Source organism: Schistocerca americana, chromosome X (assembly GCF_021461395.2).
Source record: "Schistocerca americana isolate TAMUIC-IGC-003095 chromosome X, iqSchAmer2.1, whole genome shotgun sequence".
NCBI classification, from domain to species: Eukaryota; Metazoa; Arthropoda; class Insecta; order Orthoptera; family Acrididae; genus Schistocerca; species Schistocerca americana.
The window spans coordinates 254227858-254247892 of record NC_060130.1 but is presented as its reverse complement, the minus strand read 5'-3'; the positions used below and the strand labels follow the sequence as shown (position 1 = coordinate 254247892).

General features: G+C 42.7%; 1 non-coding gene across 1 annotated transcript; it reads right to left on the bottom strand.

The window, feature by feature from the left end:
• Nucleotides 1–334: 334 nt before the first annotated feature.
• On the bottom strand, nucleotides 335–407 carry Trnaa-cgc. The gene has a single exon. It is a non-coding gene; the product is annotated as a tRNA-Ala (tRNA).
• Nucleotides 408–20035: the final 19628 nt, after the last annotated feature.

Below are 20035 nucleotides of genomic sequence, written 5' to 3'. Positions count from 1 at the left end.
TAAATTGTAGACTTGAGGTGCATGTTATATAGTTTAAATATGTTAGAGTAATACTACAAAGCATTATGAAAAGGTAGGGAAACGTGTGGGGGAGATTCTGTTAAACTGTAGTCCGTCTGTTAAGATGATCAACTATAAGGCGATTGTTTATCCAATTCGAGGAGGAGGAGGAGATTAGTGTTTAACGTCCCGTCGACAACGAGGTCATTAGAGACGGAGCGCAAGCTCGGGTGAGGGAAGGATGGGGAAGGAAATCGGCCGTGCCCTTTCAAAGGAACCATCCTGGCATTTGCCTGAAGCGATTTAGGGAAATCACGGAAAACCTAAATCAGGATGGCCGGAGACGGGATTGAACCGTCATCCTCCCGAATGCGAGTCCAGTGCGCTAACCACTGCGCCACCTCGCTCGGTTATCCAATTCGAGAATATCGTTCTACGATAAGTGTCCTAACAAAGTTTGTTGCGATGTCACGTGAGTTCCGAAGATGAGAAAATGTAAAGGAAATTCATTACGTACAAGCAAAGAAACAGATTTTGGTAAATACACATGCTATTATTGTGGCATCGATAGTTACGATGCCTGAATGTAGGTGCACGCTTTCGTAAGTTGGCACTACGAGAGAAGGCTAACTACGCCGACCACAGCGCCCTCTGGCCGACGCTGTGGCGCTTAGGGAGTGCCGTCTTGATTTCAGCCCATTTCATCAAGAGCAGACGGCCGGGAAGTATCGCTCGTACTACAAAGTGGGCTAGCTTGCTATTGAGACTTTGTATTAGTTACGTTCAGTTAAAATTTGGACAGCAACGAGTATTTGTTAGCTTTGAGATTATACAGAACATTCATCCTAACTTCACAGGATTAGACATTGGCTACGGCTTCACACCTACACGCTGATCCTAGCCAAAGTTAGGTATGAATTTGATATTTACTTGAGTTTTTGACTCTATTAGAAGCGTTAAAGTTACATGCAGTACCGAAGTGCTTCACCTCTACTGCTCCTACTCGCTTCCTTCACTCTCGGCCTATATTACAGAAGTAGTTCACAGGACCAGACCCACGCGCCGCCTATCCAGGTGGGATACAAAAATTATGTCAACAGATCATGATGGAGATCTTCAATTGAATGTGAAAAACCTAAAAATAGAATGCCGTTTTGAAACACTTGTTGCTTCAATAAGGAAAACAAAAATATAGACAGATGCCGGACATATTAAAAGAAATTTATTATAGAGTGTCATTGTTCACTATTCAGCCTCCGTAGCTGAAAGGTCAACGCGACAGACCATCATGCAGGGGAGCCGGGTTCGGTTTCTGGGACTGCCAGGGGTTTTTTCCTTGGTGAGAGGGCTGGAGCGGGATGCATTCTGCTTCGTGATGCCTATTGAGGAATTACGTAACGCAGAGTTAGCTTCTTCAACGTCGACCTGTCGACACGCTGGGAGCGTGGTGTGCTGATCCCATGCCCCCCCCCCCCCCCCACCCCATACAGTATCCGATGATGAGTGACTGAGGATGACATGGAGGTCGGTCAGGTGTCACGTGTTTTTTTCTTATTTTCACTGTTTACCAAGTGAAACCATCATGAATGACTTAAGACTTACCAAGTTAGCTTGGCCACAGACACAAAACATTCTCTTAGATGTGGGTACTTCTTTCCATACTGCTTGAGCTCTTTGACACAGTTCATTAGTCATACTGGTTGGAGACTCGTGGTCTTCCAGTCTCTCGGTATTTGATAACCAGATGTTTTCAGTGGGCGAGAGATCTGGTGGACACGCTGGTAACAGTCGAACTCCGTTAATATCGTGGAAGGTGAGAACGCAAGTGGCACCCAGTAGTCCAAAGTTCTGTTGGTGAAAATAAACGTCACGGAGGCTCAAATGGTTCAAATGGCTCTGAGCACTATGGGACTTAACATCTTAGGTCATCAGTCCCCTAGAACTTAGAACAACTTAAACCTAACTAACCTAAGGACATTACACACATCCATGCCCGAGGCAGGATTCGAACCTGCGACCGTAGCAGCCCCGCGGTTCCGGACTGCAGCGCTAGAACCGTACGGGTCACGGAGGCCTTGAATATACAGTAGAACACAACGATCGGTCTTAAAACGTCAGAAATGGAACACTTGCTGTCGAGATGGAAATGCCGTGTGGCTAGGGCCTCCCGTCGGGTAGACCGTTCGCCTGGGGCAAGTCTTTCGAGTGGACGCTACTTCGGCGACTTGCGTGTCGATAGGGATGAAACGATCATAAGGACAACACAACGCTCAGTCCCTGAGCGGAAAAAATATCCGACCTCGCCGGGAATCGAACCCGGGTCGTTAGGTATGACATCCCATCGCGCTGACCACTTTTTTTTTTTTTTTTTTTTTTTTTTTTTTTTTTTAATCTCATTTTGTTCGTTTTCGTTCGTTGTATTTGCTCTGGGCGGACGTCGAAAGACACCAGTTTCAGTTCGTTGTTGATCCATTAACTCAGTTTTTTAATTACAGAGGGCAGCTAGCCTTCTGACCGAACACGATGAGCTACCGTGCCGGCTTACCACTCAGCTACCAGGGGCGGACGCTATCGAGATTACTGGCTATGTGAACCGGTACGCTACGTGAGACGCTATCGCATTCGATTTGGTAACTTTCGTTGGCTCGCCACACGCATGCATCGATTGCGATGCTGTACAGTGAGCGAGGACTGATTTGGAAAGACGATATGGTTTCATTCCTGTATCCAGTGTTGCCGACTCGCTTCTCTCTACTGTAGCGTCTGCCGTAAAAGTTGCGACCGTGCAGTCTGTGGTGTTCCGAATATCACCTCACTCTCTTTGTGGATTCTTTTTTGCTGCAGACAAACCCATTTCCTGACTCACGGTACGTTACATATTTGTCTGATGCTTCACGGCTGAGCGAGAAATGTTTCTATCCTTTCGGGCACTAGTCACGTGAGACCTTAAGATCCTGTATGGTGTTGAGTAAAGTCCTACGTCTACATTTACTCTGCATTCACAATTCAGTTCGTGGCAGAACCGTCCTGAAACCGTCGAGTTCATTTTCGCACGAGAGCAATTGGATCCAGTCCCAAGCAAACAGCAACACTGCGCTCCACTAAACGATAAACCAATCTCGATCCTGCCACTGTCGAATCCCGATAGGTGCTAGTAGATGCTTCTACTTCTTCCATGATGCGTAACGCGATCATCTGACAAACAACCAACATTCTAAATGAGTTACCCGGTGCGTAAGATCCTGTTCTATACTCACTGTGGATGGCGTTCCTCGAAGCCACTTTATGCCTTTGACAGAAAACCTAATCATTTGAATCTCCGAGTACGTAACAGACTTAGTGACAGAGTGACTTTTGTTGCATGCCACCTTCATGGTGTTCCAGATTTGATGAGCAGCAGTGTGCGAGCGAGCGCGCGCTACATTTGTTCCCTGATCATTACTCTGGTAAAGTAGAGTAAAGTCATGTAGCATGACTGGCTAGGAGACACCGAAGGTTAGGACCAGCAATCTGAATGGGAGAGATGTTTTCTATCCTTTGCACCTATAGGCACCTTAAAACGTGAGCCTTGTGTGTAGTTAAGCGTAACCGTTAAGTGAAGGTGACTGTAGTGTGTGTGTGTGTGTGTGTGTGTGTGTGTGTGTGTTGTATGGTGCCATATATGTGCTGGATGATGATGATGATGATGATGATGATGATGGTAGATACAACCCTATACCCACAAATAGCCTAATCCTCTGGAATGGCACCAAGGGTGCAACCGAGCTTCATGTCCCCATCTGAAGGATGCTCTCATTTCACAAGACACTGCACAGAGGTTTGGAATTTAATCCGTGTTATTGGTGCAAATACTGGTGATCAGAGATTTTACGCCACCATACATCCTGCTCCTCTGCCGTAAAGGCCAAGCGGAAATTATCAACAGCTAACGGCGTACGTGGACGGTCACATAAACAAATATACGGTGTGCATAATTAAAGTTCCAGTTTCAAAACGGTCTAGAAAGAGAACCACTGCTCAGAATGACGTCAAATTTGAACAGTATATAATTGAAACCGTGGGAAACGTCATAGAACAACAAGGAAAATTTAACGAAAATTAAACCGATAGATGTGGCTGTAAGCGTAAGAATATGTACAACAACAGACACGCGGCACACGCCTCCATGAAGAATGGTGCGCTGCTGGTAAACATCTTTTTCAAGAACGATGACTGTGAGCCAGTAGCCGTGCAGAAATTCCGGACACTCGAGGGTATGAAGAAAGGTATTGGTCCGATGTATGCTAAGCGTCTGGAGAAAGTGATTACAAAATTGAAAAAAAAAAAAAAATGTTCAAATGGCTCTGAGCACTATGGGACTCAACTGCTGAGGTCATTAGTTCCCTAGAACTTAGAAATAGTTAAACCTAACTAACCTAAGGACATCACACACATCCATGCCCGAGGCAGGATTCGAACCTGCGACCGTAGCGGTCTCGCGGTTCCAGACTGCAGCGCCAGAACCGCGCGGCCACTTCGGCCGGCTACAAAATTGAAAAAGACAGGTTGTTTTGAAGTGCACTGTGGCAGAGGGGGGAAAGCAGTTGATCCGACGTCTGTCAGAAATGTGGCCACATCATTGCAGGAGGTGTCGAGCCGTGATGTGCAAACACGCAGTGCACATATAATTGCCCGAACGTTGGACATGCCTGTCAGCACGGTGCACAATATCTTACGAAACATCCTGCATTGCTATCAGTACAAAATCGCACACGTTCGGGAGCTGCTACCTATTGACCTACCAGTAAGGCAGACGTTTGCTCTGCAATTCCTTGCTCTCATGGGAATGGACAGTGAAAGACCACGGAACATTCTGTGGACAAACGAAGTTCATTTCAATCTCCGTAAACATGTTAATACGCAGAATAGCGGAGTATGGGGTGCAAAAAGTCCGCACACACATCAACCGTTCCCACCTCATCGTACTCTTCATCGTTCAAAGATATCCTAAGTCCTGCGGGTCCTATTACCTCTACCGTCATTGGTAAACGCTATGAACGTCTTTTGTGCCCCAACGACATTCAAACCATTCAACAGTGTGGATAGGATCATTTTTATGCTAGGTGGCGCTCCAACCCTTGAACAGCCAGTGAAACTGCTGCTGCAGAGACATTTCGGAAATGCTAGAATTATCAGCCGTCATTTCTCTACATCCTCGCGGTCCAAATCACCTGATCTTCATTCGTGGGACTCCTGGCTGTGGGGTTAGCTTAAAGATATAGTGTTCAGTGCTGCAATTACAAACATAGCAAAACCGAAGGCACGCACTGCGAAATGCATTCTGAACGTGACTCCCGAGACACTCCGTTGTGTCGCTCTCGATTTCAGTTTGTGGCAGAAAACGGTGGACAGCATGTTGGAGATGTCTTGCACTAGTCCCACAAAGATTAGAAACAGACATCATTTTGCTTTTTATGAGGTTTTTGGCCTCAGAACGACTAAAATGCGATTTTTCCCATCCGATGTGGTACGACCTTGCCATGATACATGGGCTCACCTAACAGTGCTGCAGCTGTTGACTGCCGAACTTATATAGTCAGGCACAATGAAGTAAGGATGGTGCAATGTGCAACTCAAACTATAACTATCGTATTGCGATTCATCTGTCACTTGTAGCCGATTCGATTTACATTAAGAGGCTTACAGTACCATCTGCTGGTAAAGTTTTCGTTATTTTTTTTTCTATGGCGCTTACCTCTGCATCAATAATATGCTGGTCAAATTTGACGGTACCCCGAGGAGTAGTTATCTTTCTACAGCGTTTTCAAACTGGAACTGAAATTATGAACACCGTGTACTGACCATTCCCGACGGTGTTTAACTTCGATGATCTGACGGGAATCTGCATATCCACCGCGGCACGCCTGTTGACTCTGGTGGTCTCATCGAACATGACTTACATATGGAAATAACTGCTGCTGGAGCGGTTGGACAACAGCTTTGAAGATTTTGTTCAAAAGCACTTAGAGCATTTCAATGTAAATCTACTACTTACTGCAGGTGCTGTGACATCGCAGCGCGGCATAATCGCACGTTCACTTACCTGAAACAAAACAGAAACATATTAGACCTTCGGTTTTAGAAGCGTATAAATGTCATAAAACTGTGTCTTAAATCTTATCGAAGCATGTAAGCAAATCATTGAAAATCTCCGCCTTTTAATTAGTTTATTCACAAAACAAAAGCAGTTATTTGATAATAAAGATTTGTTCCTTTAGTTGTTTGTGTTATTGCATATGATATCGGCTATCTCCATAGAAATGTTACCAAGGAGACATGTGAAATAGTCAGCAGTTGGTAGGTAACGACGAGGTAGTGCTGTGTCCAGAGTTTTTTAATATAGTGAAGAGAAAAATTAAGAACAGAACGGTTTCATTCAAATTAACTTCAAACGTATGAGTGTAATTACTTCTTAAAGTCTTGAGAAGGAAGAACGAACTTTTCAGAGATTCTAGGTTACTGATGCCATAGTCGAGGAAAAAACTGAGAGAATATGTGGATCTGTCGTATGTTGATTTTGAAACATTTTCAGATAGAAACTTTCTGGCTGAAACCTGCACGAACAGTAACTGCATGAAATGGCAGCACACTTTGAAAATCAGCCTCGCGAAGCTGAAGTGTCATTGTCGGGGACACATCCGAAAAATGAAACAGTCTTGCAAGCAACGCAAGCCCTTTTTGTATACCATTAACCCTTTCTCTGCTGAGTTCGTGCCAGCAGTGAGATGGCTGCAGGCAGCGAGGTGTGTCTCACTCCAGTTCCATCTGTGCTAGCCATTTCTGTGCCTTTGCTGTCACTAAAAATTGTCTGCAGACAGCAGCAGAATTCCCTCTGACTTCTCGTCGTTATGTTTTCCATTCCTGGGAGACGATCGCGGGAAGCAGACGGAACGATTTTGTCGGTCCTGAGATGCTGAAACGCCAGGATCGACAACAGCCACAGTATTCTCATCCGGCGATGAAGGAATATTAAGCCATCCTCGTTGTCACTATTCGTAAGTAACACTTCTAATTCCTCGTTCCATAATTCGCGTTTGCACATCTTTAAACCTCTTCGCAATACGATCTTGCTCTATAATCCCTCAAAAAGAAACGAAATTCAACTAATGTAGCTTCCACTGCCGTCTATCAGCAATATTACGACTTCAAGAAGCGCAATAGTTCAAGTCGTACATTCGTATTGTGTCAAAACGTCAAAATAAATTATCAAACATTCGCGTTCCTGGCACTATTGACTCCTGCCGCGTGTATTCACTGTTAACACACAGTGCTCTTTAGTCCGCGACAGATATACAAGGTGAATCACCTAAAACATGCACCGAAAATATTGCGGAAATGGAAAGTGCTATTGACGTGCGCTTTTCTGAGAAAGGATTGGTAATCAAGGGCTCGTACTGTTAGCCGATAAACACACTGTAATAATACTTAGAAAGTGTATTTTTTGCCAACATACACTTTTTAAATGTAATAATGCCTACTGACATTAAAAACTTAAAAGTAGGGTAAATTGCAATGTCAGTGATGTTTGTTCAAAGATTCTAGTGTGGCCGGCCGCGGTGGCCAAGCGGTTCTAGGCGCTTCAGTCCGGAACCGCCGACTGCTATGGTCGCAGGTTCGATTCCTGCCTCGGGCATGGATGTGTGTGATGTCTTTAGGTTAGTTAGGTTTAAGTAGTTCTCAGTTCTAGGGGACTGATGACGTCAGATGTTAAGTCCCATAGTGCTCAGAGCCAGTTTTTGAAGTGACGGCAGAAGAGGGGGAAATTAAAGTTCCAGCTGCTGTTGCAGTTGATCTGCACGAGGAAGTGGCATGAGTCAGACAAGTGTCCTACACATTCTCCATCGACATAGGTTCCAGCCCTATCAAATCTCTTTCCATTAAGGGCTGCTCGGAAACGATTATGAGAACGGTGTTACCTTCCGTACATAGACATTAGTATAAGATACTGCAGATATATCATGTACCTTATTTACTGATGAAGCCACATTTACCAATCATGGCCAGCTAAACCACCGAAACGGGCGTTATTGGTCTGTCGACAATCCCCGTTGGCTTCGTCAGGTGGAACGTCAGCATCCATGGAGTGTGGGATAGTGAACCATCAGCTCATAGGCCTGTTTTTCACAGACGGAACACTGAACGTGCACAAGTATGGTAGCTTTCTGACGGACAATCTTCCACGGATGGTAGAAGACGTTCCCCTGCAGACTATTGGAAACCTGTGGTAGCAACATGATGGCTGTCCAACCCATAGTGCATGAAGTACTACAGCATGTCTTCACGAATTGTTTCCAAAGCGTTGGACTGGACGCAGGGGACATGTACCTTGGCCGCCCAGTTCCCCGTATTTGAAGCCTGGAGACACTTTCTGTGGTGAAAGCTAGAAGACGTCGGCTACATGGACATACCAACTACAACCGATGGTATGCAACGACGTATTGCTACAGCCTGCTTCGACATCACCTCTGAAATGCTAGCACGTTTGCAGCAGTCGTTCCATACCTGTCTGGAAATGCGTAAAGTCGCTGCCGGTAGTCATTCTGAACACAAACTGTGACGGTCAAATGTCTCGTTACTGGTCAGAATCCACATAACTAGTACATCCACACATGTTGTTCTTTAGTTTGTGATACCTTAGGCAGTGAACAAGTGTCGGTGTGGCAACTTTTCAAAATACGATATCTTGTAAGCGACTAGCACAAGAGTACTGCAACAAACATCACTGGCATTTTAATTTACCCTACTTTTAGTGCATTAATGTCAATAGGCAGTGCCCCATTTAAAAAAGTGTATGTTTTGCACAAAAAATACACTATCTAAGTACTATTACAATCTGCTCATTGGCTAAGAATACGAGCCCTTGACTACCAATCCGTTCTGTGAAAACAGCACATCAATAGCACTTTCTATTTCGCAACATTTGTGGTGCAAGCAGTTGAACGGTTTACAGTGAAACACTGTACCAAATCTATTGTTTTATTATTTGATTACGACAGTACGTTATAATATGATAAATAAGACCATTATTTGGCACAGAATCGCATGAATTTCCTATTGAACTACATTGAAAATCTTTTGAAGCATTTAGACGGGAGTCCGCAGCTCGTGGTCGTGCGGTAGCGTTCTTGCTTCCCACGCCCGGATTCCCGGGTTCGATTCCCGGCGGGGTCAGGGATTTTCTCTGCCTCCTGATGACTGGGTGTTGTGTGATGTCTTTAGGTTAGTTAGGTTTAAGTAGTTCTAAGCTCTAGGGGACTGATGACCATAGATGTTAAGTCCCATAGTGCTCAGAGCCATTTGAACCATTTAGACGGGAACAAAAACTGTTAGTAGTGGTATCACTCCCATGTAGCCGATATGTGGCGAGCACTGATGCCCTGTAAATCCAAAACCTTTTTGACTCCAAACAGCATCAAATAGCCGATGCTGTCGAAGTTTGTATGGGTGTTACACGCTGACGTTCTTCGAGTGCTTCGTGGGCAGTTGACTGTGATCAAGAAGGAATACACGAGTATAACAGTGCCTTTGCTGTCGCCACAGTACTATAAATAAGAGTCCGTTTTGTGATACTGCACAGTAAAAATAGATAAAGATCAAACTACGCGTAATGTGTGAAATAAAAGACTCAACCTCTTTCTTGTAGGAGGAAAAATAATTTTGAACTTTATCATAAAAAAGAAACGCATGTGAAACCTCATTGTCATCTAGTTAATTTTATTCGCTGATGAACGCTTGACTATGGTGTAAATAAAAGATGCATAGTCAAAAAACCAAATGAATGTAATTAATTTATTATTTACTATCTAATAAATCAGTTTTCAAACCACAGCTTACCTCGACCATCAGATGGTGGCATTCACATAACATTGTGTGGTGCAGGTCATTTCCAAAGTAGTATCAGTAGCGACGAGACATCAAGTTCTGATTAATTCCATTCTGACCCCGAGTGAAAGCCTTACAGGTGGCACTACATAAATACTCGACACCACATATTCTTGCTTATTTGACCAACATCATGCATAATGCCCGCCAGAAAATAGCACATGGCACTAAGCAGGCAGAGGATACAAATATTAAACTCTACCTCTATACCATCGTAGAGACTTACGCTTGCTGATATTTGGTTGTTAATAACTTATCTTAGGGAGAGTAGATTGATATGATGAACAAGAAATATTAAAATTATAGCAATATACCACTTTTTCTTACACTCGTATACATAATTTACAAGTAATTTGATAAATACGCTCCCGTATTACGACATTTCTGGAGACCGAAAACCACCTCCCTAGGAATCAACATGGGTTTCTAAAATAACGATTCTGTGAAATCCAGCTCGCTCTATTCGTCCACGAGACCGAGAAGGCGGTAGATGCCGTGTTCTATGACTTCCGTACAGCTTTCGATAAAGTTCCGTGCTGACGCCTACTGAACAAAATACGACGATACGGAATATCAAACGAATTCCGTGATTGAAATGAAGAGTTTCTAGCAAAAAGAACACAGAATGTTGTTCTCAATGGAGAGAGGTCTTCAGATGTAAAAGTAACTTCAGGCCTACCCATCGGAGCGTTACAGGTCCATTACTTTTCACAATGTATATAAATAATATAGTAGACAACATCGTAACTCCCATGAGGCCTTTTGCGGATGAGGCTGTTTTATATGGGGAAGCCGCAACGCTAGAAAACTGTAGCGAAATGCAGAAAGACCTTGGGGCAGGGAATGTAAATTGATACTCAAAATAAAGAAATGTAACGTACTGCGCATACAAAGACAAAACAGACCCATTAATGTACGATGATATGACTACAGAACAGTCACCGGAATCAATTACTTCCATAAAATATCTAGCAGTACGCGTACGTAGCGATTTTAAGCTGAACGATTACATAAAATTAAGATGCTTTACTGAGATTCATTGGTAGAATCCCCATGTAGTCCGCCAACAAAGGAGTAGCTTACAAAATACTTGTTTGCCCAATATTTGAATATTGCTCGTCAGTACTAGATCAAACGCAGGATTGATAGAGGAAATAGAGAACATCCAAAGGAGAGCAGCGCGTTTCGTTACAGACATATTTAGCATGCACGAATACGTCACGGAGGTAATCAACCAACTCTAGTGGCAGATGTTGCAAGTGAGGCGTTCTGCATCATGGGATGGTTCACTGTTGAAGTTCCGAGGGCGTACGTTGTTAGAAGGTCAATATATACACGGTGAGTCACTAACTATTGCCACCAAGAATAACTCCGAAAGTATGATAGGAGCTGAAAAGCTTGTGAGACAAAAGTTGCTTGGGACAACGTGGGCCACAATATGACGTTGGTTTTTTGTTGCTAGGTGGGGTCGCTTCAGAGATATGGTCAACTTTGTTTTTTGAAATGGGGTGCTATAGTTTGGTACTTATTTTCTGATAGCGGCTATCGAGTCGAATCCAATGATGTGTAACAGTAAGGTCTTTGAAGGTCAACGAAGGTCACAAAAGGTGGCATGAACGTCCATTTACGGAAGGTGTTCGAAGTGAATACCATTGGTATCAATCAGTGTTGCAATCTTCTTATCATAAATTGAGTGGTATCCCTTCTAACTTCGGCACTTATCGAAGCACATGCTCTGACAATTCTCTCTCGCATATCTTCAGGTGTAGTTGGAATGCCTTTATAAACAATGTCTTTTACGAGTCCTCACAAGAAAAAATCCAGAGGCGTCAAGTCTGGCGAACGAGCCGGCCAGGACACATTTCCTCCGCGTCCAATCCAACGATTTGGGAATTGTCTCTGCAACTCATTTCTAGCTATCAGCGAAAAATGTGCCAGACACCCATCGTGTTGATACCACATTCTGTTCCTTGTCCCTAAAGGTATTTCTCCCAGTAACATACCTAATGTTTCTTGCAGGAATGTAGAGTACCTCCTACCATTAAGATTTCCTTCGATGAAATAGGCCGAAGTGGCCGTGCGGTTAAAGGCGCTGCAGTCTGGAACCACAAGACCGCTACGGTCGCAGGTTCGAATCCTGCCTCGGGCATGGATGTTTGTGATGTCCTTAGGTTAGTTAGGTTTAACTAGTTCTAAGTTCTAGGGCACTAATGACCTCAGCAGTTGAGTCCCATAGTGCTCAGAGCCATTTTTGATGAAATAGGGGCCTATAATTCTGTCCTCCAGAATCCCACACGATACATTCACCGACCACGGTTTTTGGTGTGCAACTTGCCGCAGCCAACATGGATTTTCAGTTATCCAATAATGCATGTTGTGCACATTAACATTTCCATGGTTCGTGAATGTCGTCTCGTCAGTAAACAAAATCAAATTAATAAATGTGTCACTCCTCTGAATCTGAAGTTGAGCCCGTCAGCAGGATTCAATGCGACGCATACAATCCGTACCAGTTAATTCTTGGTGCAGACTGATATGGTAAGGATGATATTTATGGTGATGCAGAACACGAATAACACTACTCTGGCTCATGCCAGATTTTCTTGCGATTTGACGAGAACTAACGCAAGGATCACGAAACATAGTGGCAAGAGTACCAAATTCCGTTTCCTCTTTAGTAACTTTCCTTTGCCGGATATGTGTCTGATGCGTTAAAGTTCCAGTTGTTCTCAATTTGTCATATACATACTTAAATGTACGACATGTAGGGTGAGTACATTGAGGATATCTTCCAGCGTATATGTCTCTAGCTCTCACTGAATTTCGTTCGCATTCTCCGTAAATGAGAGGCATATCGGCTTGTTCTTCGAAGGAATAGATCATTCACATTCACTTGATTCGACGATACTATTCTTACCCTACTGTTAGTGTTGTACTGCGAAACCATCGAATGGTGTTAACATGTCAGTGGCATGTTAGATGGTTACGGCGTATTCGGCGAATATTTACTATTTGCACGATATACGAGAGAGAATTGTCAGAGCACGTGCTTCAATAACTGCCGAAGTTAGAAGGAATACCACTCAACCCATGATAAGAAGATTGCAGCACTGCATTGATACCAATGGTCATCACTTCGAACACCTTCTATAAATGGACGTTCATGACACCTTTTGACCTTCGTTGACCTTAAAGACATTACTGTTACACATCGTTGGATTCGTCTCGATAGCCGCTATCAGAAAATAAGTACCAAAATATAGCATCCCATTTCAGAAAACAAAGTTGACCTTCATATCTCTGACGCGACCCCACCTAGCAACAAAAAACCAACGTCATATTATGGCCCCTGTTGTCCCATGCGACATCTGTCCCACGAACGTTTCAGCTACTATCATACTTTCAGAGTTATTCCAGGTGGCAATAGTTAGTGACTCCTCCTGTATATTGATTCCTCATACGTAAATCTCGGGAAAAGGCCATGAAGATAAAAGTAGAGAGATTCGAGTCCACTGGGAGGCTGACCGGTAATCGTTTCTAACGCGAACCATTAGCGAGTGGAACAGGAAACGGTGGAATTGACAGTGATACACACGCCGGAACGTTGTCTGCAGAGTATAGATGTAGATGTTGATATACCGTCGTACCAAGGACTGTAGTAGCTATGTACTGTTAAGATTAAGTTCTCGGTTTCTCAGCAACATGTATCTACAAAAAGGAGAGGTCCTTTTTATACTCTTGTGTGAAGCTCGAGAATTGTACATTAATTTATCTTGCAGGGAATATGTATGTGGTCATGACAGAAAGACGTGTAATAAGTACCACGTACAATGTTTTAGAGCATTTGGTACTTATGGCGAATAAGCACTGTCTGTTAAAATTAACAAGACACTACCAGTATTGCGTCAGTAGTGATCCTCAGGTGTTGGCTATTTAAAATGTCATGGCGTGACAAAGTACTTACATTACTAACATTAACAGCTGTTTTTGCTCATTATATCTTCAGGTAAGAATGGCTATTACGCGTCTTTTGCTAACTAAATTCTTATCACCGTTTTAACTAAAAAATTAATACAAATTCATTTGAAAGTGATAAGTACTAGCTATTTTTATCTATAAGAGAAACAACATGTAACACTACGTGCAGTCGACTTCAAAATTCAACTTAGTTTTAAAATACTGATGTTCACCGAGCGTGCTGGCTCACTCGTTGGCTCACTGCATTCACATTAGAGAAGATCTGATTTGCATGCAAGCTATTATGTCGCACGGATGTTATTTATTATACTTTGAAAATTATGGATTAAAGACCGGGAGCACACCTAGTCCGATCTGCGTACCGAACGCAACTAGTAAAACACGAGCGGCGTTAACAAGAGAACTTCTAAACGCTTCATTTGGCAGCCAAACGAGGAGTGAACGAGAAAGTGCTGTCGCTAAGCTAGTTACTGATAAATGGACAACCGCAAACGAGATTAGACCGCATTAATTACGGAGCAATTGAGGACCAGAGAAATTTGTTGGCGGTCACGTCGACAGATAGTCAGATAATACTCTGCAATCGGATTGTGGCACCAATACAAATAGATTTACGTGAAAATTAATTATGCTGCTACGAACACATTTCGATTACTTACACTTATGACTGTTTGATCGGTTGGTTACCTCTAGAGAGACGTACAAAGGGCCTAAATATTCAACTCCTTCCGGTGCAGTATACCTGTTATTTACTCGTATAATCCAATGTGAAACACCACGTCAACGAAGTTCAATAACTTTCACTGAAAGTTGAGGTGATTTTTGTTCTTCAATGTCGTCTCTTTCATATTACTTATTATAAAAAGATGGAGAAAGAACTAGATTTCAAGTTTAAATTAGAATCTGCTCAATAGTGTAAAAGCGGCACAGTCTAACATGTGTTATGACATTTGACATTACTGAATACGTACAAATCGTACAGTTTATATTAACTGAAGAAGATAGAAGGAGGGGGGGGGGGGGAGAGGAGGAGAGGGGCAGTTGCTGGGACCAGAGCTAAAAGAAAAGTTTCTTATCGTTTGTTAAATCAGTGACATGATGATGGTAGTGGTGGTGATGACTATGATGATGATGATGATAATGATATATTAATTTGGTTGCACGAAATCCAAATCAGCGTAAGGGCTTCATAAAAATACTCAAATAACACCAGCGACAGACACTACAAGAAAAGCATTATGGAGAGCGGAGAGAGTTACTGACAAAATTCGACAGCCCACATTCCATTACCGTTCAACACAATTCTGCCACCACAAATCACACATAACGACCATGAAGAGACTATCATAGTGTTTCAGACATACGCGGGAGGGTTACAGACAGTTCTTTTCCCGTGTACGATCCGCAAATTGAAGTGAAGACAAGAAAATAATTGTACCTTATAATTTGCCCACTGTTCGGCTACCACAGCGAAGAGACTCCAACAGGGAGTCGTGGAAAATAGAAAACGCCTTATTTGGTCAGAAAGCATTCCATGGTTTCCTGTTTGGTTTCACCGAGCGAGGTGGTGCAGTGGTTAGCACACTGGACTCGCATTCGGGAGGACGACTGTTCAATCTAGTCTCCAGCCATCCTGATTTAGGTTTTCCGCGATTTCCCTAAATCGTTTCAGGCAAAAGCCGGGATGGTTCCTTTGAAAGGGCACGGCCGATATCCTTCCCAATCCTTCCCTAACCCGAGCTTGCGCTCCGTCTCTAATGACCTCGCTGTCGACGGGGCGTTAAACACTAACCTCCACCACCTGTTTGGTTTCAGTTTTAATGAGAAAACACTACTAATCCAACGCTTCAAAATGAATCTCACGTCCACAGAGCTAAACTTTTGACTGGATGGTATCAGGAATAATTAGGAAAAACTAAATCTATGGACTGCTCCACATAGTTCCCCTGCTCGAATTCCACTGAAAATCTCTTAAACCTCGTAGAAGAAATCGTCAGTTGTCAGTAATGGTATCAATGCCATCTAATACACATGTGAAAGTTACTGAGGTAAACACTGATGTTCGTCTAAACCCAAACCCTTGCCCAGTCCATGCAACCTCTGCCTAATGTATAGCGCAATAACTATATAAAGTATTATTTATGAATTATTTGAATAATCACAATCGTCGTGTATCGCAGAGGAGGCTACAATGCGACGTTTATAAATGGAAACTGGTCATCCTTTCCACATGTTTATACGCAAGGCTTGGGGAAAGCTTTTACAATATTGAATGTTTGGCACCTTCCCTGGCTCCAGTAAAGCTTGTGCAACATTTTCGCCCTAGAGACAAGCAGAAAGTGGAGCAATGTGTCAGTTTCAGACAACACGTTCGTGCCGTACATTCATGTGGCTGCAGCCATTCCCTAACGGAGTCAAGATAAAAACAGAAAGCAGGTACAGTGGAATTTATTCAGCAATTTTTCCTCTTTGCTTTTACGCTAATCCCTTGCATATACTGTCAAATACTGAAGAACATAACGCTTTCTCATCTTCGTCAGAGGTTTTCGGAAGGCAGAATAAGGTTTCAACAAAACCGTTCCACGAATTGAGTGAAATTCTGGTTTGAAATCAACGGAGACGATGATCTGTTGGACTGGTAGACGAAAGATGCTGTCCTCAGTTTAACAGAGGACTTGTGAGCAGAGATGGAGAAAATTATTAGGAGTAGAACAACTGCACCAACAACCAAGGCGGCGTTTTCCGATGCAGTTCATGATGCGTGTAAGAGATGCCGCAAAATAACAGATTCACCAAGATATTGGTGGTATTTGTTCCCCGGTGGGTAAATTCGGTTTTAGAGCAGGATGGAAACTGGACGCTGTACTGCATCTACTGTGTTATTTCGGAAAAAAATTTGTTAATGAAAATGAACATTTTGTTTCCCTTTGATTAATTTTGTTGAGGATTTACGGAAAAAAGGAAAATTCATGTACCTTCAATTTTTAGATAAAGATGTAATACAACAAAGTCACAGACGATTGTGCAAAAACGGTTAAGAGAGAATGGTATATTAATATTATCATTAACCACCACAGCTACACAGTAAAATAAAAGTACTTAAGGGCAGCTAGAACGGAAATTTTTTTTTCATTTTCGGATTTTTATCTCATTATAAAATTTGCAGTTTTCCGAGTAAAATGATATATATATATGTATATACATCACTTATAAAGTCGCATGGGAAATATTTTATTTTATTATTTAAATGTAATCTACTACGGTTGAAAATAAAATTTTTACGTGCATTACTTTTTACTTCAAGGTCTAATAAAATCTGTAATCTTTTATATACAGGCTGTGGATTGCTGTGTTATAAACTTGAATGTGTTGGTCATGTCCAGAAGAGGATGGGCACCAGGTTGAGGAAGTTGAAACAAAGGTTGTGAGACGAGAAACTTTCCGATGGTAAAACCTTAAGAGGCAGGCTGACAGACAAAATGACTGATGAACTACAGCAGTATTATGGGATGGCCATTAGAAATAATACTGAGGATTTGTTGAAAATGAAGCAGGCAGTACGGGCTACCTTCTTCCACAGACTGTCAACTGATGAAAAACCAGTACACCATCTTTGCGCTCCTGGACCTCATTCATGGTGAAATTACCACAACGTCCAGTACTCAAACAGTTCATACAGCCATAAACATTCCATCCCAGCAGCAGTCATGGATATCATGAAACCTGTTTACAGAGAACTGGCAACTACTGAATTACTGAAGAAGACACTACAGTGGGGGGGGGGGGGGGGGGTTAGTGAATTATTGTTGCTTTTAATGTTTAATGTTGGCAACACTGATAGCCTGAAAGTGCTACAGCATATGGGGTATGGGAATTAATCCTGGAGCAAACTGCATCAGAGAACATGAACGGATGGACAAGGTTTGCATTGATAAAGCAGAGTATGCAGCACAGAAGGCCACTAAGGAGTCCAGAAAGAAGAAAAGAAGAAAAAACTTTGATAAAAATCAAGAGGATGATATACAGTGTGGTGGAAGGTGCTTCTGAGTGACTAAAAATAAAATAATTAAGCATATATTACGTGAGTTACTGAATTTTGAATCTTTAGAAGCCGTTCCTGAAAATTTTCATTTTCTGTTGCATTTTTTCCTAAATCTCAGAAACCAGTTCATGTAGCGTATTCAAATTTTCTGGGAGTAATAACATACATATCCTGAGTCTAATGAACTGAAAGAAAAATATAATGTTATGTATAATTAAAATTATTTAGGATAACGCACAAAAAAGTATACCCCAAATTTTAATCGTGTAGTTAAAAAATTGTACTTCCGAAAGCAGTGGCTGAAATGCAATTATTATAGTTCAGTAGACTGAGAACATACAGTTCAATGTCCTGTAAAAGTTTCATGTCAATGGCTACAGTGGTTCCTGGAATACAGGGAAGCCAAGTCACTAAATATACACTGTCGGGATTGGGCGTTCCAATTCCCCTCAAGCCACTTGATACTACACGACTACCAACCTTTAAACGCTGCAGTTGTCGTTGTCCTCCTAAGCTAAAAACTCTTACCACGAATTAACATTCATTGTAGTGACAGAACTCTAACCCAGAACCTACAGATCAGAAATTTACCAACATAAACACTACGCCGTCCTACCAGTCACATGCGCTATATATCTGAAAGTATATGAATCACCTGAATAGTGTTTCGCCTGATTTGTATGCAACCCATGTAACTTAACTGTCTTGAAAGTCCTCTGATCTATTTTCGGTACAGCCGGTCGTTGTGGCCGAACGGTTGTAAGCGCTTCAGTCTGGAACCGCGCGACCGCTGCGGTCGCAGGTACGAATCCTGCCTCGGGCACGGATGTGTGTGGTGTCCTTAGGTTAGTTAGGTTTAAGTAGCTCTAAGTCTAGGGGACTGATGACCTGAAATATTAAGTCTCATAGTGCCCAGAGGCATTTGAACCATTTTTTCTTTTCGTTTGACTATACCAAATGGTTATTACACAAGGCCAAAAGAGATAAATAGGTACGGCTATTAATTCAAATACAAATTAATATCATGATAATGAAAATTTTAGAAAACCTGTTATTAAAGATGACACAGTCATTACGCTTATAAATTCAGTTTTATTACGATAAATGATATTTCAAAAAGCAAGTTTCAACTTGAAGCCGGCCGCTATGGGCGAGCGGTTGTAGGCGCTTCAGTCCGGAACCGCGCTGCTGCTACGGTCACATGTTCGAATCCTGGCTCGGACATGGATGTGTGTGATGTCCTTAGGTTAGTTAAGTTTAAGTAGCTCGAAGTCTAGGGGACTGATGACCTCAGATGTCAAGTCCCATAGTGCTCAGAGCCATTTGAACCAAGGCGTCGTAACGGCTGTACTATACGTGAATACCATCCCCCGACCGATAGTGCAACCATATCGGCAGCATATTGGAGAGGTATTCGTCTTCATGGACGACAATTCGGGGCCCAGTCGTGCGAATCTTGTGAATGACTTCCTGCAGGATAACAACATCGCTCGAATAGAGTGGCCAGCATGTTCTCCAGACATGAACCCTATCGCACATGCCTGGGATAGATTGAAAAGGGCCGTTTATGGACGACGTGGCTCACCGACCACTCTAAGGGATCTACGTCGAATCAACGTTGAGGAGTCGAACAATCTGAACCAACAGTGCCTCGATGAACTTGTGGATAATATGCCACAACGAGTACAGGCATGCATAAATGGAAGAGGACGTACTACTGGGTATTAGAAGTACCAGTGTGTACAGCAATCTGGACCACCACCTCTGAAGATCTCGCTATATGGTGCTCTAAAATGCAGTGTGTGGTTTTCATGTGCAATAAAAAGGGCGGAAATGATGTTTATGTTGATCTCTATTCCAATTTTCCGTGCAGGTTCCGGAACTCACGGAACCGAGGTGATGAAAAACTTTTTTTGATGTATGTATTTGGTATGGGTTCCACATATTTAATCAATATTCTGGCTTTGACCACACGCAAGTTTTGGAAGAAATCTCCTTTGTAGAATGTTTGGACTTTCCCAGCGTCCTGCCAATGATCTGAAGTCGGCCACCAGCTTTACCTACGACTGAGGCTATGTGATCATTCCATTTCCT